Raw genomic sequence first — 13,623 nt, 5'->3', positions numbered from 1 at the left:
AAACAAAGCAAAAATGACAAATATATATATTTTTGAAAAGCCTGTAATGAGAGCTTTCATTTGATATATAACATGACACAACTGAGTAGAATCCAAAACGTTTGCATTGCTGTCAAAGATTTCAAAAGCGAAGATGACCCCTATGACCTTGAGGATCGAATTTGACCTTCTTCCACCACTGAGATTTTCCTAGACTTTTTATATGTTATAAAGGATAGATTCTGGGTCTAAAAAAAGTTGAAATCATTTCTGTTGCAATTTGTGGTGGGTTGGGTCAGAATCTGACCAGGATGACTGGACTAGTAAGGGTTAAACATCAGAAATTCTTCAAGGCCTTCAATCTGGCTACATCCAAATAAATCACAATCATGTAAGTAATCATTCTCTCAGTCTCATCAGTGTAATGCTATTTTCTGTCATTTCACACCTATCTCATGTCAGATCTTGTGTAAGTTTATCTAAAACCAATATTTTTCACCACTTGCGTGCTAGTTATTCTAATGTTCATTTTTTTGTTTCTTACAGTACAGCTTCTGTAAAGTAGTTCAAAATAAAATCAACACTGAAAACACCAAATAGAAGGTTTGCTTGAAAGGAAACAAGGTACAATCTTAGAACCGAACTGTTCTGATAAGGAAACAGACACTATAAATTATTGTTTTGGGTTTTTCAAAGAGTTATCTTAACACGTTTCTCTTCTACACTGGTAGTTTGCCTCATTTTGTATATTCAAGTCTGCAAGCTCTTTCAAGATGAACATTTGTCCACATCATTCTGAATTGCCCAAACCGTGATGAAACAAAGTAGTATACTAAGATCACATTAAAAGAAGTCTCCAGAAACGACAGATCATAGGGGTTTGCCGAGCATTATTAAAGATTGAGGCGAGAGGATTCACAGCTCCCAGATGCATCTCTCCACAACAACAACAACAATAATTGCTACACACAGGTTACTGATGTGCAAATTAAACAACAATAGCTTGTTGGAAGGATGTCCCTTCTTTAATGACCACATCAACATGAGAACTGGAGTACACAATGACTATGAAAGTGTATAAGTTACGTTTCATGCAATCAAAACATCTTGGGTCTCATTGATGAAACATCACATTCAGCATGACATGATATTTCAATGATTTCCCAACATAAATATTAATGTAGTAATATCTTTTATGAAGTTGTTTTTTATATGGCACCTCTGAACTGTTCTATAGCCCTGTTAGTTACTTTTCCAATTTCTTCCTGCAGCTTCAGATTTTATACCTTGGAAAGCTCATCCCGATTCCCCGAAAGAGAGGCATGAAACATTTGCAATAGCATACACACATTTGACATTTTGACAGATTCCTTGACTCATAAAACTGAAAAAAAAGAAAAGAAATTTCTTGACATACATTGATTCATCACATTGATGGGATAACTAAAGATGATACAACATCAGCATTTATGTAGTAGACAGAGTCAATAATAAACATGTTACGCAGATATTTTGAGATTTTTCCTCCAAGTAGATGCACAGCAATCACACTGTTTGGCCAACGGTGAAACCTATTGACAATGCCGTAAATGTACCTTCGTATTTAAAATGATTTTGGAAAACATGCCACTTGAGTTATGTGCAATGTTTCATAGTATATAGTAGTAAAATATATCTTGGTAAATCAGAGGTCACTCGAGTCTTCTGCATTAAGCCTTGTTCTCACAGTATATAAGGGAGGCTGGGTCTTTTCTGACACGCTGAAACATCACTTTCCTTTATCGTTTGTGTAAGTGAACATTATAAATGTATAAAAAGAAGGTCACTGTGCTTATAGTAAATTTCCGTAGAAATGACTGATGGATGTACAATTACAAACTGATGATGGAGGACTCCTCCTCAACGCTGCTGTGTAATGCTTCAAATGGGTCAGCATGAGGTTGCCTGAAACATACAAACCAAGAATTATATTTAGGATGGTATTTGTTGGGTGTGCCACCTGATGGCTTTGCAGCCATATATATGCTGGGTGCGCCACCTGATGGCTTTGCAACCATATATATGGTGGGTGTGCCACCTGATGGCTTTGCAACCATATATATGGTGGGTGCGCCACCTGATGGCTTTGCAACCATATATATGCTGGGTGCGCCACCTGATGGCTTTGCAACCATATATATGCTGGGTGCGCCACCTGATGGCTTTGCAACCATATATATGGTGGGTGCGCCACCTGATGGCTTTGCAACCATATATATGCTGGGTGTGCCACCTGATGGCTTTGCAACCATATATATGGTGGGTGTGCCACCTGATGGCTTTGCAACCATATATATGGTGGGTGCGCCACCTGATGGCTTTGCAACCATATATATGCTGGGTGTGCCACCTGATGGCTTTGCAACCATATATATGGTGGGTGTGCCACCTGATGGCTTTGCAACCATATATATGGTGGGTGTGCCACCTGATGGCTTTGCAACCATACATATGGTGGGTGTGCCACCTGATGGCTTTGCAACCATATATATGGTGGGTGTGCCACCTGATGGCTTTGCAACCATATATATATATATATATATATATACGTAAATTAGAAACATCAACATCCTAAACATTTATGTACAGTTTCTGAACGCATTCCTTGTCATCAAAAACAGGTATATACAACATTTTTCCAGCTAATTACTTAAGTCAATGTTGTGGAAGAGTATAAAGAACTATACACATACACTGAGTTACATAACATATCACATACACCAAGTGAATTAAAAAGTTATTTTACGCTGTATAATATTTTGTTTACTTTGTAAACACTGTGGTGGATAGCTCAATGAAAGTATGGTTCTCAAACATGACATATCGTACAAACAATAAAAATTAATACACAGTTTTGAAAAAATTCTGAAAGTTCCGACACGTAAAAGGCAGTGAATAACGTTTTAAGTATAATGACCACATGAACACTTAGATATTTCCTATATATGTTGATTGTATCTGTCTGTGTTCAGGTCACTACAGCCGTGCTTGAGGAGACAATGGATGATCTGACAATATCTTGTCCCAAAATTTAAAACAAAGTAATTGTGAGTTTCTGTTGGGTTTATCATGATTTTAAATTGATTCAGGAAGATAGCATTAACAGCTCCATTGGGCAATAAATTCTACAACATAATCGCAATGAATAAAATAACTGAAAATATTTTTGCAATCTACAGTTTACAGCTTGAATGGAAATTGGAGGGATTACGTCCAATTTTCAAAACAAACAACCTGTACTATGAGTTTCAGTTTTAATCCAAGTATAGGAGTTAACCCACTTGGCTTCTTATCATTATAGGAAGGCTCTTGGATTCTCCCTAGGTCTATTTCAAAGGTTTGACAAACTGGGAGTAATCAGCTAAGATGCTTCAGTGACAGATCAAAGGTGCTGACAGTACTTGATCAGACAATAATGTGCACTATTTGCATCTTCGTCCCTTAGCCATTCTAGTCTGCCCTCTCATAATCGAACACTTTCGCACACATTCACGATGTAACCAACGATACAGTGCGTGTTGGTTGCATTCGCCTCGTACTGCCTCCCACAGTAACCTACCCCACTGCAACACGTTTCTTGGCTTGACGTTGCGTCACAGTAGTATAGAGAGTGATGGTTTGGGATCATGTCCTTCTCAAGGTTCCAGTTTAAGAATTAGGCCCTTGAGAAGAAGGACCCTTCTCCAAAGCCATCACTGTATATACTATTTTACAGATGTGAATGCAAAATTTGTTTAAAATCAGCCGAATAGTTTTTGAGATACGGACTTCAAAGTGAGCATGGGGTCGGTGGTGGAAATGTCTTTGGTTGCCAAGAATTGAAGACAAACTTTATCAGATTGACTTTGATAAAAGAGAATCATTCTGTGCCAGATCAAGCCGCACACTTTGATGTATCGAGACAGTGCTAGCTTGAACAGTCAAGGGAACTATTCTCACACAGTGGTCTGTGTCAAGAGGCACGATCACTATCACACTCTCGCTGGCCCATTTTTCAAGCAGTACAAGTTGGGTTTCTTTGATGTTGACCAGGTTGACATACGTTTTCATGGACAATATCGAATCAGTGGCACCTCACACTGATGCAGTCCAGTAATGGTTTCTCTTCTGTTTTGTTGTAACATGCTGCCACTGATGATGATTCGAAGGATTTCATTTTGATGGCTGGTGTGAGAACAGGTGTACGTCCAGGGTGCGATTGAATCTCCCAGTGATGGCTTGACTGTAGCTAGGTCCCATCATGCCTCGTCTCACCTGGATGTGCTTGGCCAGATGCAATCCGACTATGATGAACTTGTGCCCCCAATCGACTTGCAACATGGTGGGCCAGGTTAAGCGACTTGTTTGTAGATGCATTCCAAGGCTTTGGTGACCTCGTTTGAATCTTTGGTCATCAGCTTTTCAGCTTCCTTGTAGCAGCTGGCGACGTCAACGAAGGTCAGGGCGTAGGGTTTGTGCCTCACCTGTCATGCGTAAGAGAGTGGAGGTCGGCCTGGTGAACGCGATTCGGGCGTCGAAATGCCCAATTTTCTTCTTGGGATTTACTGAGGCGCTGGCAGGTAGACTTGCCAGATGACTCGTTCTATGGACCCATGCTTTGACTTTCTCCTCTGAGACTCGAGCTGTTTTGGCAAGCTTCAGGACGGCATAAACGCCTTTACAGTACCCCTCATGTTGTAATAAATTTCTCCATGTATTCATGTGTGAGTATGAGAGTTCAGTTAACTGGTAGATATGCAAATACGTCCGTAAGCGTAAGTGGTGACTCTGTCGACGGCGATCCATCATTTTCGTGTCTATGGGAGACAGCAAGGTCTTGCTGATCATTCTGTTTCTATGGCTTCTCTGCATGTTCATTTGGTGTTTGAACATTTTGTTCTCGACCGGGCTTCCTTGAATCTGGCATGTTTGAAGTGCTTTTTCATCACGTATCTTCACACCTTTCACCTCCTTGATTTCAGCAGCGGCAGCTTTCTTGATGGAGTTCATCTTGGGTTTCAAGTCGACATACAGGCAATCATCTTTTTGAGCACCTTTTGGTTGACATGGCTGTGCATAGGGTGATCCTTGGGGTAAGCACTGGTGTGGTTCCAATGCATGTGTCTTTTCATACACGTCTTTGGTGTGAATTTCCATCAGCAAAGTATCTGTGTTTAAGTACAGCATTAGATGTGTGTTTTGAATTTGATGTGTTTTTTTTTTATGTGCAGCGCTGCCAAGTCATCGTCGAATATCTTGCTCCAGTTGAACACCAGACTGGCCATGAGTTTCTGGAGTTTTCTTCCTCGATCTCACAAGTTTCACACTGATGCATTTTCTCCAACTCTCCATATCTTCCCAAACACTGAGTTGTTCATGAGTTTGTAAAGGTTTGGTGCTGCTCTTGTCCACAATGATCGTTTGGTGCCTTAGGACTTGGTAGTACAGGATGGACAGGTTCTGAATCTGCCTGGCAGCTCCCAACTTAGGACCATATTGAACTCTAGCAATATGTTGTTGACCGCGTAGCTGCCGGCATCACCGTTCTTTGTGTCATGGTCATTGAAAGTGAGTTCATATTCTAGCCTCTTGCCCAGCCAGCTATAAATATACCCCCACATCCCATATCTCTGATGCAATGAAATATGACAGGAATCACATTTTTGTTTTACATGTGCGTCCTCTTCGATGCAAGCTTTTATTTATCAAATATATTTCAGACACAGAAAAAGCAATACTACTACTAGGATAAGTACATATTCAAGGTCACTTTCCAATTTTTTTATTACATAACTAAAAAAGTACATATATTCATACTGATAATAAACTCCAATCTCTAGAGTAATAAGTGTTAAGTGTTGTAAGCAACAAATGTTTTACATTTTACAGCAGTGTGTACATATAACTTGCCTTCACAATAAACAGATTATTATAATAGTTATGAAAAAGCTGATAGTGTATTTATTAGATCTAGCTCTTCATGTTTTCTTGCAATAAATTTATATATGTAATATATATATTTATATATATAAAACACAAATTTAAAAAAAAGAGAATTTTGACTCACTGTACATTATAGCTGCACTGTACAATCTTGTAATTCTGAGTTTTGTATGATGGTGCATGTGTACTTTAACATTAAATTACACATACATGACTTTATTCATTCATCATACATATGATCTCTTAAATTTGTAGAAATATTCTATCATACATACCATACATATCCTCTTGGGAAGTCAGAGTTATATATTGTTTGTTGAGACAAATCTCTGTAAATGACTATATATTAAGAGGTTTGAGTTGTCTTAAATTTTTAGAAAATGAAGAAATAGATTCACATATATAAAATGAATCACAACACTGACTAATGGGCTTATTTTTCATGGGGGAAATATTTTATTGCAAACTATGATGACTGGTGTTTCTGACTAACTGCTTAGGTAATAGGTGTATAGCACTTTTATAAGTATACATGAAAATATACATACAGCAGTGTCAGAATTTAAAACCAAAATGGATTCAGATGAGTAACTGTTGTTCAAAATGTAATTAATACATTTCTAACTAACTGTTACATTCGATACGGAATTTCTTCAATTGCCAGGGATGTGTAATAATCACAAATTTGCGATGAGGACGTTCCCGGGCATACTCATTGGTTGGAGGTGTATATATTTCCGATGTTTTACATTGCGATCAGTGATAATATGGGAACTATTTGTAAGGTTTTTTAGTTAAAGAATTACTGATGGAAATAACCATTTTTTCATTGGGTTTTCCCTCTTTATCTATATCGTGTCAATTCCTACTGCTCTGGAAATCAAATTAAACAAACGATGCTTTTCTCAACTAAAAATCAACACAAAATGTGTCAGTTAATGGCTTTACGTCGTAAACGTAAAGGTGAACACGGCAACGCATAAGCTGGATTCTGTCTTTACATGTAGCAAGTTGTCGCTGTGCACATTGAGTTGGGAACAACAATTTTAAAAGGAGAGTTATCCCCCCAACAAAAAGATCGCCCATTAAGTGCCTAAGCGGAAAACATCCATATCAACATTCAGTGGTCATCTTTGTTTTATCAATGCTTCACTACATATCCAGGTGAGATACCATGCTTGGTCAATATTGTTTTCAGTATAAATGACACTGGTACCAATATCACTGTCTCCAAAACACAGTACAGTTTTAAAGGGTTTACAACCTTGTCAAACAAGGTCACAATACCATGCAATCACCAATGCTTACTAATTATGAACAAAAACATACCCAAAAACTCGAAGTATTCTTTGACGTCTCTGATAATTCTTCCAAAAGTAATAAGCAGCAGCCACTAAGATAACAGCCCCACAAATGCCGAAGATGACCCCCAGTGATATGTCAACAGTTGACATCTGTGCCAGTCCTTTCTCCTCAAGGACTATAGGGGTGCTGTACACTTCTCTGTCAGACTCTGCCACCTCCACAAGCATAGATTGATTCATGTCTAGCTAAAGATGCAAAGACCCTGCAACAAAGCAGTGTGGGTTTCCTTAAGTTGCATCTACAATATTCAAACTGTAACTCAGTTTTGTTAAACAAGAGTCATCAGAAGATAACATATCCCCCGGCCCCCACATATTTGAAAGGACAAATCATCTGACAGTTACTTAATGTTTTTCAGACTAAGTTTGAATCATTTCCTTGGAATTCCTGAAAAATATAAATAGCATACATCTGTAAACAGCAAAAGGCACCACTTCAAGATCTCATATATCTGCCAAGATCTGTTGAAAGATATCAAATGGTTTTCAAGTTGTGCTCCAGAAACAAAGCCCATCCCTCCATTTTGAGACAAAGTTCAAACTGTTTCCATGGAAACCAGGAAAAATAAACATGCCAAAACTTTGTAAATATCAAAAGGCATCACTTCGTGGCCTGCCTCACATATGTGCCAAGTTTAGCTGAAAAATATGAAATAGTTTTCTAGTTAGGCTCTGGAAACGAAACCCATCCCTCCATTTTGAGATTAAGGCAGAATTGTTTCCCTGGAAACTGGGAAAATGATAAATCACAAACATCTGCAAATAGCAAAAGGCACCACTTTAAGGTCTGCCTCATATATCAGCCAAGTTTTGCAGAAAGACATCAAGAAGGTTTTGAGTTCTGCTCTGAAAACGAAGCCCATCCCTCCATTTTGAGACAAAGTCAAAAACATTTCCATGGAAACCAAGAAAATCATAAATTACAAAAACCTGTACATTGCAAAAGGCACCACTTTGGGTTCTGATTGATATATCTACCAAGTTTTGCAGAAAAACATTGAACGTTTTTTGAGTTGTGCTCTGGAAATGGAACACCCTCTCACTTTCCAGAGTAAGTCCGAAATGTTTCCATGGAAACCAAGAAAATAATAAATCACAAAAACCTGTAAGTAGCAAAAGGCACCACTTTAAGTTCCAATTGATATATCTACCAAGTTTTGCAGAAAAATATTGAACGGTTTTTGAGTTCTGCACCAGAAACGAAGCCCATCCCTCCATTTTGAGACTAAGTCTGAAACGTTTCCACTGAAACAGAGAAAATAATAAATCAGAAAAACATGTAAACAGGAAAAGGCACCACACCACCATAAGACTAACACCAAACTGTTCCATGGCAAAAGGAAAAAAATATAAATGCCAAAAATCTGTAAATAGCAAAAGTCACAACCATAGGCTGAGATTACTATATCTATCAAGTTTGGTCTAAAAATATTGAACGGTTTCTGAGCTTTGCTCTGGAAACAAACTGATTATGGACGGACAGGGGACGAACGGACGGACAGACAAGGCGTCGACTATATCCCCTCGCATTACATGCCCGGGGGATAAAAAATAAAAAATAAAATAAAATCAGTGTTTGCTTGTTAAAGCGGTCATGGCCTGCCTGTTTTAGTACCTCATCATTTAGTTTCTCACGAGTTCATGTTAAACTTATACACAAATATTTGATATTTCTTTTAACACTTGTTGTTTTACCAATGTGACAACAAAAATCATCAAAAGATGACTACCCTAAAAGTTCCACATAAATCCTAATTAAAACTCTTTCATCTGCCCAAGAAACAAATCCTAACCTGGAAACAATTCTAAGTCTAACCATGGAAATAATTTTTATGAAATCATCGAAAGGCATGGGTGCAATACTTTGTTGGTGCATATGTAAAGCTTCCGACGTCATGATGGATGTCAGTTGCTGTCGCCTCGTACAGCCTTCCACAGTAAACTGCTTTGTCACATCCCACTTCTTGATTTGCAGTTGCATCACATAGCTAACATCACTGGTGGAAACATTGCATTTTATGTTTCCCGAAGGATAAAATGTCGCACAGTTCTACTCAAAATTTTACAGACATGGTAATGTTTGCAATGTTTACATTCCCACAATGCAATTGTGGAATGTGGCATGACTAGTCAGCTTCAGCTGAATGTACTGATCTAAACTTTTGTTGGTAGTAGAAATGAGACGGTCATATTGCCTTGTATGGTTTAAGAGAATCACAGATATTAAAATGATCTAGAGAAGATATTTAAGCGATCAACTAAGGTGAAGTCATTTTTACTTCATTACAAATGTATTATGAAAACAAATGAAACACTCTGAAGGTTAATCATCTGCCAGTGGTAGAAATGGTTAAAAACTGTTAGGACGGAAAAATAACAAAGCCAATGTACGTCTTTATATTTTGTCTCATAACCCTAATTAGTTTATTGTCATATTTGTATGATTCTGAAAATTGATAAAAAAAACATGGTCTGCTTATACTTATAGTAAATTTCTAGCACGACTGTAACATTTAAACATTGTATAGACTACCAGTGTGGATCCTAGTTCACACACATACGCGATCTAGTGTGTGTTTTCTGTCATATAGATTCTGCTGAATGCTACAACAAATAAATTAAAACAATATACAAATAATGAATTTAAAACAGACTAATGTTATAGCAACGACGTCAGGCTACTACCTTGTTCAGGAATGTATCCATCAATAGCCACATTAAAGAACGATATTCCATTCATCCATGAATATTGCCCAAACACCTTTTTCAGCAGCTGTTTACTCACTGTTGTCATGGTTGTACGTACGCTGTGGGCATCATCCAGAAGCGAGGGTACGATAAATAGCATTCGGAATCATTGGGGTACGAACCTTTTTGAGATAAAAAGTTCAAAAGGTATGTGTGAATGTGCACTTTCGCAATTTGGTAAGGTTTGTTCTGATTGGTCAGTCTCAAAGGTTACCTGACACGACCTCCTATAAGGTTTTGTTAGACTCAGTAGTGGAGTGTAACAAAAAGTACTGAGGATAAGTTTACTTAGACTGTACAATACATTTGCCACTACAGACCTTAATTTATAATGTTGAGTATTTACTCTAGACAGGAGAAATGCCATTTGGGAACCTTTGTTTAGTAACCTGAGTGGTGTTACCACTAATTATACCTTATAAATTCATTAACTGGCCATCGAGAGTTGTTTGAAAGGCATTTAGATGTCAGTGGAATCAAACTAAAAATGCTTTATGGTTCAACTTCTTCACACTAAACCAACACATACTGATCAGTATATTCATCTAACCATCATTCAATCCAACCATCACCCCCAGATCAAGACAGGCATAGTAGCTACCCTGGCATGAAGAGCAAAAGCAGTCTGCAGCCCAGACAGCCTCTAAAGTGAATTAAAACACCTAAAATCAACCTTTTAAGACCTTAATGAGTACCCACCCCATCTAGTCAACAACACCATTACCAAGACCCTGAAAGAAACTTCTAAGTCAGCTAAACCATAACCTTCCCCCATCAGAATTAACATACCATACCAAGGCCAGATAAGTCATCACAATCAGCCGTCTCATCAAGGAAACAACAGGAATAGACGTCACCTTCCATAGCAAGATCAACCTGAAAACACTATCAGCTAATGGACGCAGGACAACAAAACCCCAATGCAACAATCCAGCAGGACGCAGATCCAATGTAGTTGTAAAGAGACATATATTGGAGAAACTGGTCGACCACTGGCTGTCAGGTTAAAAGACAACAGAAAACATCAGTTCAAAATTTGGATCAGAAGTCTGCTGTATGTGAACACATCATGCACAACCCCAATCATAAGATCGCTTGGGACAACACCATCACATTAGTTAGGAACGCTAATGACCTCAAAAAATGAAAGCTCCTAGATGTCATTGCAATCAAGTGGAACAAGCCCTCAATCAACAGAGACGGTGGTGTTTACCTACCCAATGCATGGAACCTTATCCTCAGTGACTAATCTATCTAAACATCTTCACCTGTAATTCGTTAACCTAATCAATAGAAGCCTGCACGCCAATCAGTTAAGCCAACCAGTTAAGCCTGTACATCAGTAGAAGCCTGTACATCAATCAATAGAAACCTGTATATCTTGTTACCCATTGTCATCTGTCTACTGTTATGTGTATATATACTACATCCCTTTGGTTTCACCATCACTTCACCTGAAGAAGAGACTAGGAACTGTCTCAAAACGTTGTGACCTTGTACAATAAAGAAGTTGAACCATAAAGCATTTTTTAGTTTGACCATCATGAGAATGATGAAAAATAACACGTGTAGGTTTATACCATCAAACTTGAGTTGCAGCAAGGAAGACGTAATCTCTGTCACATGCAGCTTGAAAACACTTATGGGCCGAAACCGTTTTGAGGATACCAATGGAACTTCGTTACATAAGAAATACATACAGGCATTTGCTGTGTACTTGGGTAAATAGGTGTAATCAGTATTTTTACGTAAGAAAATTTTCAGATTTCTCTACCAATGGCAAAGTCATTATTTTAGTTTACGAATTCAAATAAATCAACTGTGTGTTTTTATTATCATAGATAATAAACCAGGGTAGCTACCATTGCTACCCAAATTTATGTATGATTTTTTTTATGACAACTGGGCCAACCCTCTAAACTATCTAAATATATCTAATATCTATCTAATAAGCTTTGCAATCTTTTGGACTGAAACAAATGGCTTACTACGTGCCTGTAGACATCATGTTTTCACAGGTAGAAAACACAGAAATAGGATCAAATTGGTTCAGTCACTATACCATCCAAGCATCAGAAAAAAACTACACTGGCATATGATGGGCATCCGGCCTCCTAACTGTTTAGGTGAAGAAATTCCACTAATGTGGACCGGAGCCCAGTCTCTCCGTCCGTCACGGTCGAGGGAGCGGTCACTGACCAATTTGCAGTTTGGTTTCGTAATTAGACCGTTGGCGAGAAACATTATTTGCTCCACATCAGTGCCCCTTTAATACTGTGTGCAAGAACATTAATGGATGTTCTTGAACATTTCATCCATTTCCACCAACTTTTTCTCCACTATCTTGCAGTTCATAAAATCACTATTAACACCCTTGACCTTAATTTTTTCCTCCACTAATCAGCATTGATAAGGACACATTTGTGATTTAAAGATTTCATTTTTCTCATCAAAAGTGAATATGTTATGTATGGTTGTCACTTTTTCTGTTTTGTTTGATTTCTTTGATCCTGATGGTGCTATTTTTGTAGAATTGATCATATGAAAACTATTAAAAATTAAGACAGACATTAAAAATCCATAAAAAAATATATTTACCTTTCTTAAGATCCACATGAGGCAATGCCATTTTTTATTATAATAATATGATATCTTTAGAAAAATCATTGAACATAGCTGTGATAATCATTCTCCTCCGCAAAACAAAATACCTTCAGAAAACTTTGGAAGAACTGGAACAGGGCCAACCAGCAAAGTCTCTGAACTTGATTCACCACTTCGCCCAAGGAAATGGATTCATCATCACCGCGATTGTTAATGTTATCTCCTGTAAAATATATGCTAGAGCGTATTTGCATTGAAAAACAAAATAACACGAGCGACAAGTAGTTTGACATCTCCAATACTGGTGGAACTTGCAATAAAATATTCCGTTTTAATGCATCAGGCTACCTTTTCGCAATTCCATTTAGTGAAATTTATGGAAGTCTGTATACACTTTCTGCAAACAACTGTTCTTACAGAAAAATCCACTGTGATATTTTCAACTGGCAATAACTAATATGTTACAATTAGAGAGTCAAACGTAGCTCGTGAGCAATGAGATTTCAACGTTAAATTTGACAGCAGAACGATAATTGGGCCTTAAAAGTACAACGAATCACTCACACTAGCTGCACAATAGACTAAAATAATGGCTCGACAAAAATCTTTTAAAACCTCAGTAGTCCTCGAAGCGCCTCATCTGACAGCTACACACACCTGTTCTCGCGCCATCTTTGTTTTACAGCGCACAAACATTGACTTGAGTATTGCGCATTCGAAGTACAACGCCAGTCAAATTGGCTGACTGGTTTTCCTGTCCTGACCCATGGTATTCTGCTTTCAGGCTCAACGATCAAAGGTCACACGCAACCAAAACATCAAACATAATTTAAACACAATTATCACTTATTCATGACATATTATATACATTGCAAATAAACAAAATTATAGGCGTACAATCGCGATTCAAAAGTGCAATATATTGTACTTGGGCTTATATACTCTAAAACGAAACGCTAGAGAGACT

General features: G+C 37.9%; 1 long non-coding RNA gene across 3 annotated transcripts; it reads right to left on the bottom strand.

The window, feature by feature from the left end:
- Positions 1–985: 985 nt before the first annotated feature.
- LOC137291517 (uncharacterized) lies at positions 986–13,358 on the bottom strand. 3 transcript variants are annotated; one of them, XR_010957263.1, is made up of 4 exons: positions 13,272–13,358; positions 12,764–12,879; positions 7,270–7,507; positions 986–1,923 (listed from the first exon to the last, which is right to left on the bottom strand). It is a non-coding gene; the product is annotated as an uncharacterized lncRNA (long non-coding RNA). The 3 variants fall into 3 exon arrangements; XR_010957265.1 differs by having other exon boundaries at positions 13,314–13,358; XR_010957264.1 differs by having other exon boundaries at positions 13,221–13,353.
- Positions 13,359–13,623: the final 265 nt, after the last annotated feature.

This window comes from Haliotis asinina, chromosome 7, assembly GCF_037392515.1.
Source record: "Haliotis asinina isolate JCU_RB_2024 chromosome 7, JCU_Hal_asi_v2, whole genome shotgun sequence".
NCBI classification, from domain to species: Eukaryota; Metazoa; Mollusca; class Gastropoda; order Lepetellida; family Haliotidae; genus Haliotis; species Haliotis asinina.
This window is presented reverse-complemented; position numbering and strand designations above follow the sequence as displayed.